At 40.3% G+C, this 10492-nt stretch overlaps 2 pseudogenes; one reads left to right on the top strand and one right to left on the bottom strand.

The window, feature by feature from the left end:
* Window positions 1–1135: 1135 nt before the first annotated feature.
* Window positions 1136–8501, bottom strand: LOC104675900 (annotated as a pseudogene).
* Window positions 8502–8834: 333 nt separating this feature from the next.
* On the top strand, window positions 8835–10152 carry LOC104675883 (annotated as a pseudogene).
* Window positions 10153–10492: the final 340 nt, after the last annotated feature.

The raw sequence follows: 10492 nt of genomic DNA, 5'->3' as shown, positions 1-10492 counted from the left end.
CATGCTGATGAGAATTATATGTACTCTGAAGCAACTGACTGACATGTTCTATAAATGTCAGTTAGGCTCATTTGGTCAAGTGTGTAGCTTAACTCCAATTTTGTGGTTGTTGTTGATTTACTGTCAGAATGAGCTGTTCTTTCCTCAGAGTGTTCAAGTACCCTACTATTAATATATTGCAGTTTTCTCTCTGTTTAGATCTATTAATGTTTGCTTTATGTAGTCGGGTGCTCTTGTTTTGAGTATATAATTGTTATATTTTCTTGCTAGATTGACTCCCTTTTTAGACAGGGAAAAAAATTTTTTTAATTACAAACTCAATTCATTTGGTGTATTTCAAAGGTGCAATACTTTTCTTCATTTATCAGTGAGAGAAGTTAGAAATTAACTTCCCCAAAAAATCAGCAAATGGCAAACAAATGTCCTTGAAAGTCACAATCACATATAGTGTGTCCTAGAAAAGAGGAGGGGCAAGACAGGCTCCACCCACTTTCATGAGTTTCATCCAATACTGGATCTACTCCAGGGTGGAAAGAAAAGGCAGCTTTCAAAAAGGAGCATGTTACTAAATGAGGCATTTACTCTACTCCTTCCTAAGAGCACCAGATGAGGAGCATGGTTTCTCAACTAGATCCAGGAAGTAGAAGGTGGAATCAATCCATCCTCCTCCCCGAAGGGCTATCCACTGGTTAATGAATTTAAAAAAAAAAGACTAAAAAACAAACCCCACACCTGTCCTCAAAAAAAAGAGGAGAAAAAAAAAAAAAAAACCCAAAACACTAAGATGTCCCAGATTACTCTCCAGAGTGGAACCAGGGAGCAGCTTCAACAATTCCAGTTAGTCTATATGCCTTGATTTTAAACAAACAAAAAAAAATTCTTTTTTCAAGCTACAAAACAAAAACTAGTACTAATCACTTTTCTGACAATACACAATTACTCAAAGTCACCTAGTCCTGGGAGGGGGAAGGGACCATAGCTATGGCCTTGTCTCACGTGAGTGTATGTGGGTAGGTGCAGGGCATTTGCCGTTATTGCAAAAATGAACTTTAATTTTTAATCTTTAGTTTGATTTAAACACTGCTTTTAGTATGATGCCAACACCAGCTGGGCAGAAAGGGCTCTGGAGAGATGTTCATAGCAGCCCACACCTGCGGCTCTTCTTTGGTTCTGGAGGCTCCAGGGCAGATATTGCTTCGTCAAATACATTCTTTAGGCCTTTCTGTGTGAGTGCAGAACACTCCACATACCTTACAGCCTTCAGGTCATGGACCAGCTTTTCAGCAATCTCTGGAGTGATAGGCTTCTGTTTGTCCTTGGAAAGTTTCTCAATAGTAGAGGGGTCATCTCTGAGGCCAATTTGGATCCCAGCAAGCAAAAAAGGAGTCTTTGGACAGTGGTGAGTTACCTCAGGCACCCAATTTTCTTTCGCATTTTCAAATGAAGGTGGAGAGACCACTGAAAAACAGACTAGAAATACATCTGTCTGTGGATAACTCAGTAGTAGTAATCTGTCATAATCCTCTTGCCCTGCAGTATCAAAAAGCCCAAGAGTATATGGTTCTCCACCAATCATAACTGACTGCATAATTGTCGAAAACAGTCGGCACATGTTCCGATGGAAATTTGTTTGTTGTGTAGGATATCAGGAGACTTGTTTTACCAACAGCATCATTGTCCACAACAACACACTTAATTGTCTGTATTGCTGAAATAGTTTTGTATCCACCTTAAATATTTAAAATCTGATGTTGACCTCAGCTTCTCCACTGGGGTGTTTGAAATGGACCCCTTTATCATTACATAGTGACCTTCTTTATCTTTTTACATTTTACTTGTGGTCTATTTTATATGATATAAATATTGCTACTCCTGCTCTTTTTTGGTTTCCATTCGCATGGAATTTTTTCTCATCCTGTCATTTTCAGTTTATACGTGTCTTTTATTTGATGAAATGAGTTCGTTGAAGGCAGTGTGTATATGAATCTTGTTTCTTTATTCATTCATCCACTCAATGTCTTTCAATTGAAGAAATGAGTTCATTCTTTTGATAAATAAGTACTGATAAATAAGTACTATTGTCATTTTGTGACTTGTATCTTTGTTGTTTTGTAACTCCTCTCTTTCTCACTGTCTCTTCTTTGTGGTTAATTTTCTACGGTACTGTGTTTTAATTTGTTGCTTTTTATTTTCAGTATATTTATTAGAACATTTTGTTCTGTGATTATGAAGATTACAAAAATATCTTAAAGTGATGACTTTAATCACAATATAAACAAAGAAAAAAACTAAGAAAGCTCTACACTTCCCCACATTTTGAATTTCATTGTGTCACTTTATGTATCTTTGTATTTCTGCTCTCTTAACAGGTTCTGTAGCTACTTTTGTTTTTGATAGATTTATCATTTAGTCATCATACTAAAATGATAAGTGGACTGCATACTACAGTTACAATTACAAAATTTTTAGTTTGTCTGTAGGCTTATTATTATCACTGGTTTTTATAACTTTAGATGTTTTCTTTTTTGCACATTTGTGTTTTTCTCTTTCAGACTGAAGAAGTTTCTTTGGCATTTCTTGTCAGAGGGGTCTGATGGGATGCATTCTCTTAACTTTTGTTTGTCTGAGAAAGACTATCTCCCCTTCATGTTTGAAGGATAGCTTTGCTGGGTACAGTATTCGCAGTTGACAATTTTAGTCTTTCAGTACTTTACATATACTCCCACTCTCTCCTGGGTTGGACAGTTGCCATTTAGAAGTCTGTTGCCAGTCAGATTGGAGCTCCTTTATACTATTCACTTATTTTCCCTTGCTGCTTTTAGTATTTTATTTGTCTTAGGCCTTTGAGGGTTTTGTTATCCTATGTCCTAGGGTAATCTTATTTGGCTTTACTCTGTCTGGTGATCTCTGACCTTCTTATACTTATACTTGGAGATTTATATTTTTCTCAAATTTTGGAAAGTTTTCTGTTATTATTTCTTTGAACAGACTTTCATTTTTTTCCTCTTTTTCTTTTTTGAGAAGGAGTCTCACTCTGGCACCCAGGCTGGAGTGCAGAGGCATGATCTCAGCTCACTGCAACTTCTGACTCCCAAGTTCAAGCAATTATTTTGCCTCAGACTCCTAAGTGGCTGGGATTACAGCTGCGCACCACGACACCTGGCTAATTTTTATAATTTTAGTAGAGACAAGGTTTCACCACGTTGGTCAGGCTGGTCTTGAACTCCTGACCTTCAGTGATCCACCTGTCTCAGCCTCCCAAAATGCTGGGATTACAGGCATGAGCCACTGCACCCTGCCTCTTTGAATAAACTTTCTATTCCTTGCTTTTGCTCAGCTTCCTCTTGAATATTAGTAATTCTTAGATTTACTATTTTGATGTGATTGTCTATATCTCATAGGCATTCTTCACCACTTTTCATTCTTTTCTTTTATCTCATCTGACTGTGTATTTTCCATCAGCCTGTCTTTAAGATCACTGATTTCTTTCTCTGCTTGATTCATCTGCCATTGAGAGCCTCTCATGAATTTTTGTTCAGCCGATATACTTCTTAGTTTTAGGATTTCCGTTTGATGTTTTTAAAAAATAATTTCAATCTTTTCCTTAAATTTCTCTAATACATTTCTGAATTGCTTTTCTGTATTATTTTGTTTATCACTGAGTTTCCTTAAAAATATTATTTTTGGGGCTGGGCGCAGTGGCTCACGCCGTAATCCCAGCACTTTGGGAGGATGAGGAGGGCAGATCACGAGGTCAGGAGTTTGAGACCAGCCTTGCTAACATGGTGAAACCCCGTCTCTACTAAAAAAATACTAAAGGTAGCTGGGTGTGGTGGTGGGTGCCTGTAATCCCAGGTACTCGGGAGGCTGAGGGAGGAGAATCACTTGAACCCAGGAGGCAGAGGTTGCAGTGAGCCGAGATCATGCCATTGCACTCCAGCCTGGATGACAAGAGCAAGACTCCATCTCAAAAAAATATATATACTATTTTGGATTCTTGACCAGAGAGCCTAACTATCACTGTTTAGTTAGTGTTGGCCAGTGGCTTCTTGCTTTGTCCACTCCGGAAGATTATGGATTTTTTGTCTGCTGTTTTCTCTTATGAATGTACATCTATGTGTCTGCATTAAAGGATTAGTTATTCATTCAAATCTTCTCTATCTGGCTTGTTTTATTTTTTATTGGGTGTGTTTGTTAGAGATTGTTTGCAATTTACCTTGAATATCCTTTTTGCTATGTCACTACCTCCTTTTTGGCACTAGATGGCACCTTAATCCCAGGTTTGCCTCAGCTCTAGCACCCATTCAGAGCACTTCTTGTGCCAGATGAGGGCGGTCCTAAAGGGAATACCAGGGAAGCTTGGCAAGGCTAGCTAGGAATTTGCGATCTGAGAACTTATGAAACATAGCTCCTACAGCATGGTGTTACCGAACAGCCACTGTGATTTGGCATCTCCTCTGGCTAAATAGCTAAATTTCCCAGGCTGGGGATACTGGTTACCTAATCTCTTTGTTTCTGGGTGTCCTCAGGAGTTTTTCCTCCCTTAAGGCACTGGCTATACTTCTTGTGGGTATCTTTTGTCTGGAATCCCAAGATGGCGGGAAAGCTGGTTGTCTTCCTTAATCTTTTTCTTCATCTTTTTTTTTTTTTTTTGGTCTAGTAAACTTTAATAGGTGAAAATTTTTTTGCACACTTGGTGTCTGGCAGATTTGTGCTAGGATGTCAGGAATATAAAAGTCTTACTTTTTTATATCTGCATGGATTTTTTTCACTTCTCCATTACTTCAGTAACTATCTTATTTGCATATTTGAGTTCTGTGATATTGTTGATGATAATCTTGGTGGCTTTGAATTTGTTTAAGGTTTTCTGTCAGTCAGGAAGTGGAAACCAGCTTGCTTCCACTCAGCCTTTTTGGTGATGTCACTGTCCTTATGAATTTTGAAAGCTTTACTGTGAAGGGTGTTATATAAGTAACATGTAGTAAGGTATTTGTAGACACATACTTAAAATATATTTCTTCTTTTTTTTTTTAATTGAGATGGAGTCTCACTCTGTCACCCAGGCTGGAGTGCAGTGGCATGATCTTGGCTCACTGCAAGCTCTGCCTCCCGGGTTCGTGCCATTCTCCTGCCTCAGCCTCCCGAGTAGCTGGGACTACAGGTGCCCGCCACCACGCCTGGCTAATTTTTTTGTATTTTTTAGTAGAGATGGGGTTTCACTGTGTTAGCCAGGATGGTCTCAATCTCCTGACCTCATGATCCACCTGCCTCGGCCTCCCAAAGTGCTGGGATTACAGGCGTGAGCCACCGCACCCAGCCCTTAAAAGATATTTCTAAGATGTTGTTGATAAAATGAATTTGTAAATGTATTAATTTAGTGATTTCAAGTGTTTACCCAATTGCAAATATATAATAAAATGTTTAAATATGTTTCTTTAAAGAAGTTCCTTACTATACATCTTAAAATCTTTGTTGTGAAGAGTGTTCTTTTAGTAAGTGGATATGTAGTGTGAGGTTGTAGACACTTACATTAAAGATAATTCTAATAATGCTATTTATTAGATGAGTTGGTAACTATGTTAACTCATTGAATGCAAGTGCTTACCACATGATAAAGCATGCAATAATGTGTTTAAACATGTTTTAAAAGATGCTTTTGTTATTCATTTTAAGAGCTTTGTAATGAAGAGTGTTATTTCAGTGAGTGGATATAATACTATGCAGGGAATAGTTAGTAGACACATGCCTAAAAGATGATCTAAGTATATCATTGATAAAATGAGTTGGTGACTATGTTAATTCAGTGAATGCAAGCAAATATTACCAAACTGGAATATATGTAATAAAGTGTTTAAACATGGTTCTTTAAAGAGTTTTCTTATTACACATTTTATTATATATATATATACACACACACACATATATATATATTGAGATGGAGTCTCACTCCGCCACCCAGGCAGGAGTGCAATGGTGCAATCTTGGCTCACTGCAACTTCCTCTGCCCCCCAGGTTCAAGTGATTCTCCTGCCTCAGCCTCCTGAGTAGCTGGGACTACAGGTGGGTGCCATCAGGCCCAGCTAATCTTCTTTGTACTTTTAGTAGAGATGGGGTTTCACCATATTGGCCAGGCTAGTCTCGAACTCCTGACCTCAGGTGATCTTCCTGCCTCAGCCTCCCGAAGTGCTAGGATTACAGGTGTGAGCCACGGTGCCCGGCCTCTTTCCATGCATTTTAAAAGCTTTGTTCTGAAAATTGTTACATCAGTGAGTGAATGTGGCTCACTGTAAAGTGTTTATAAGCATATGCTTAAAAGATGATTCTAAAAATGTTACTGATTAGTTGATGTGTTAATTCAATGAATATATTAATTAAATGCAAGTGTTTACCAAATTGTAAAGTATGTAACGAAGTCCTTAAACATGCTTATTTATAGATTTTTAAAATTATGCATTTAAAAATCTTTCTTGTGAAGAGCGTTATATTAGAGAGTACATCTAATATTTCACTGCATACACCTACTCACTAGGTTTGCAGGCACATGTTCAGAAGATAAAACTGGTAATGTCACTTAAAATATATGTTGTTAACTGGATTAATTCAGGGAATTTAAGTGTTTAATAAGCTATCATATATGTGTGAAGCGTTTAAGCTTTTTTTTTTTTTTTTTTTTTTTTTGAGACAGAGTCTCACTCTGTCACCCAGGCTGGAGTGCAGTGTGCGATCATGGCTAGCAGCAGCCTCTGCCTCTTGGATTCAAGCAATTCTCCTGCCTCAGCCTCCTATAGATGGGACTATAGGTGACCGCCACTACACCCCGCTAATTTTTGTATTTTTAATAGAGATGGGGTTTCACCACGTTGGCCAGGCTGGTCTGAAATTTCTGACCTGAGGTGATCTGCCCCACCTCGGTCTCCCAAAGTGTTAGGATTACAGGTGTGAGCCACCCTACCACGGCCAGCCAAGCATATTTTTTTAAAGATGTTTCTTACCATTGCATTTTGGGTAAGAAACATTCTACGGCAAAAAGCTTTTATTTTAATGAGTGGATCTAACGTATGTAATATATGTAGTGAGATGTTTATATGTTGAAAGATAAATCTAAGAATGCTACTTAAAAGATGTGCTGTTAACTGTATTCAGTAAATTTAAGTGTTTACCAAGCTGTATAGTATGTAATAATGTGTTTAAATATGCTTCTTTAAAAATATTTGTTATCAGAGACGGTGATGTCAGCAAGTTGTTAGAATAGAAACTCTCTCACTCTACTTGCTTCCATAAAAATGCAACTAACAGTTTTCCACAGATTAGAATACCTTTGTAAATATCTCAGAACGTGGGAGTGACTCTGAGACATCTTCTCGAACTACAGACCAAGAGCCACACATAAAGTGTACGAGGAATGATTTCACTTCGACCAAGTTGCTCCTCTCCCCAAACTGCACAGTGATACACACAGCGTTTTCCAGTAATCATGTTATTTTTTCAGAGGGAGAAAAAAATTGGAGGTGAATATTTAGCTATCCTATTATTCTGGGACCATTCACAGGAGATACTATCTTGTCTCACCTCATGGGACATATTGGAGGGTATTAGAGGAGCTGGTCCTACCCTAGCCTACCTGTTTTTCCAGCCCAGTACCATCTTATCTCACCAATACTCACACTGACCCCAGGGCATCCTGAAGGCTCAGATCTAGCCTTTCTTCCTCTTTGCAGAAAGACCTTTCTCTACCCAGATACACAGGGACATCGTTTTATACACTTACCTTAGGTGTTCTAAGGAAAAGCACCTACCCTGATTGACACATCTGTGAAAGTAAACAACTCTCCCAGTGGAAGGTGACAGAATTCGGGCCGCTCTGATTAAAATTCTCTGGCTTAGTGCTTGCTGTAGCTGTAGGGTCACCTAGAAATTGCAGGGAAAGGTTAATGTTGCCTTTGTGGTTCCCTTCCCTGCCAGTAGGTGAAAAACTAGCCCTATGGCCTTTAGTATAACTATAAGCACAACTATGTGTGTGTGTGTCTGTGTGTGTGTGTGTTTGCGTTATGTTTATTACATGCATATTTATACAAATCTGTATGTATGTATGCATAAACGTATAATTTTGTGTTATTACATATAAGATCTATATTTTATTATTTATAATCTATATGAATTTTTTCTTGCTTGCATGCAAAGGCACCACCACAAACGCAGACAGTGCTATAATGTTGTATGTATAAATATTTATATTTTGATTTCTATTTATTTATATGTTGATGATATATTTGTAAATGTTTCCTATTTCATTTAAAATGTATGCATTTATGTGTATGTATATATTAATTTCCAGTTATGGTTTTACTTGTGCCCTGTATGCTTAAACATTCCAGACTGATTAATTGTGCTACATTGTTTCCTGAGACTACAGATTCCAAAACGCCGAGATCCTGCTGAGGCTTTTTCTGGTCTAAGTGGGAAGATGCGGCTACACATTGGACTTCACGCGTCAGGGCCATCTCTTCCCTTGGCATTTAGAAAAAGTTCACTTCTCCTATAGGAGGGAGCAGAGAAAGTTGGCTGACTGTTTCAGGGCAAACGAAGGAACCAAATGTCTATGGAACCTGGCAATATTAGGCAGTCTTCCATTCAAGTCCTATTTGCACACTGTCTCTCTGAGATTTTAAGAAAAGAAAAGCTCTCAGAGCCTTCCTGCCACGGTGCTCACACCTCACTGCTCCAACCTCTGGGGCGCATTCCATCCTTTCAGCCTGCGACTAGCAGAGAAAAAAATCACATATTTTCTTGCTCCATACACACCTTGTGCCGAGCAAAAAAATTAAATTTTAACCATGAGGGAAACTGTGCACATCCAAGCCAGTCACTGTGGCAACCAGATTGGTGCCAAGTTCTGGGAGGTGATCAGTGATGAACATGCCACCAGCACCTACCACAGGGACAGCGACCTGCAGCTGGACCGCATCTCCGTGTACTACAATGAAGCCACAGATGGCAAATATGTTCCTCGTGCCATCCTGGTGGATCTAGAACCTGGGACCATGGACTCTGTTTACTCAGGTCATTTTGGCCAGATCTTTAGACCAGACAACTTTCTTTTTGATCCATCTGGGGCAGGCAACAACTGGGCCAAAGGCCACTACACACAGGGAGCCAAGCTGGTTTAATTCATTCCTGGATGTGGTATGGAAGGAGGCGGAGAGCTTTGACTGCCTGCAGGGCTTCCAGCTGACCCACTCACTTGGCTGGGACACAGGCTCTGGAATCGGCACTCTCCTTATCAGCAAGATCCAAGAAGAGTATCCTGACTGCTTCATGAACACCTTCAGTGTGGTACCTTCATACAAGTATATGACACTGTGGTCGAGCCCTACAATTCTCCATCCATCAGTTGGTAGAAAACACCGATGAGACCTATTGCATTGACAACAAGGCCCTCTAGGATATCTGCTTCCACACTCTGAAGCTGACCACACCAACCTACTGGGATCTGAACTATCTTGTCTCAGCCACCATGAGAGGTGTCACCGCCTGCCTCCACTTCCCTGGCCAGCTCAGTGCTGACCTCCACAAGTTGGCAGTCAATATGGTTCCCTTCCCATGTCTCGATTTCTTTATGCCTGCCTTTGCCCCTCTCACCAGCCGTGGAAGCCAGTAGTAGCAAGCTCTCACAGTGCCCAAACTCACCCAGCAGGTCTTCGATGCCAAAAACATGGTGGCTGCCTGTGACCCCCGCCACAGCTGATACCTCACCATGGCTGCTGTCTCCCGTGGTCGAAAGTCCATGAAGGAGGTCGGTGAGCAGATGCTCAACGTGCAGAACAAGAACAGCAGCTACTTTGTGGAATGGATCCCCAACAACATCAAGACAGCTGTCTGTGACAGCCACCTCATGGCCTCAAGATGGCTGTCACCTTCATCAGCAACAGCACTGGCATCCAGGAGTTCTTCAAGCTCATCTCGGAGCAGTTCACTGCCATGTTCCACCAGAAGGCCTTCCTCCACTGGTACACAGGCGAGGACATGGACGAGATGGAGTTCACTGAGGCTGAGAGCAACATGAACGACCTCATCACTGAGCATCAGCAGTACCAGGATGCTACCACAGAAGAGGAGGAGGATTTCAGTAAGGAGGCTGAAGAAGAGGCCTAAGGCAGAGGCCCCCCATCACCCCAGGCTTCTCAGTTCCCCTTAGTTGTCTTACTCAACTGCCCCTTTCCTCTCCCTCAGAATTTGTGTTTGCTGTTTCTATCTTGTGTTTTGTTTTTTTCTCTGCTGAGGGGTCTAGAATGGTGCCTGGCACATAGTAGGTGCTCAATAAACACTTGTTTGTTGAAAAAAAAAAGAACAGAAAAGATGCAGAAGTTTTTTGGCTTATATGGCCATACACTTCTCAGAATACCCTTGATGACCTAAAGGTTGGTCTGACACTGACCAGCGCTTCTGAACCAGGGCTACATGCCTGGCTCAGAAACTCCAGGCCCTCTGTAGC

Source organism: Rhinopithecus roxellana, chromosome 6, assembly GCF_007565055.1.
Source record: "Rhinopithecus roxellana isolate Shanxi Qingling chromosome 6, ASM756505v1, whole genome shotgun sequence".
In the NCBI taxonomy this organism is placed as follows: Eukaryota; Metazoa; Chordata; class Mammalia; order Primates; family Cercopithecidae; genus Rhinopithecus; species Rhinopithecus roxellana.
The sequence above is the reverse complement of the archived record's forward strand: the minus strand, read 5'-3'. Positions and strand labels throughout refer to the sequence as shown.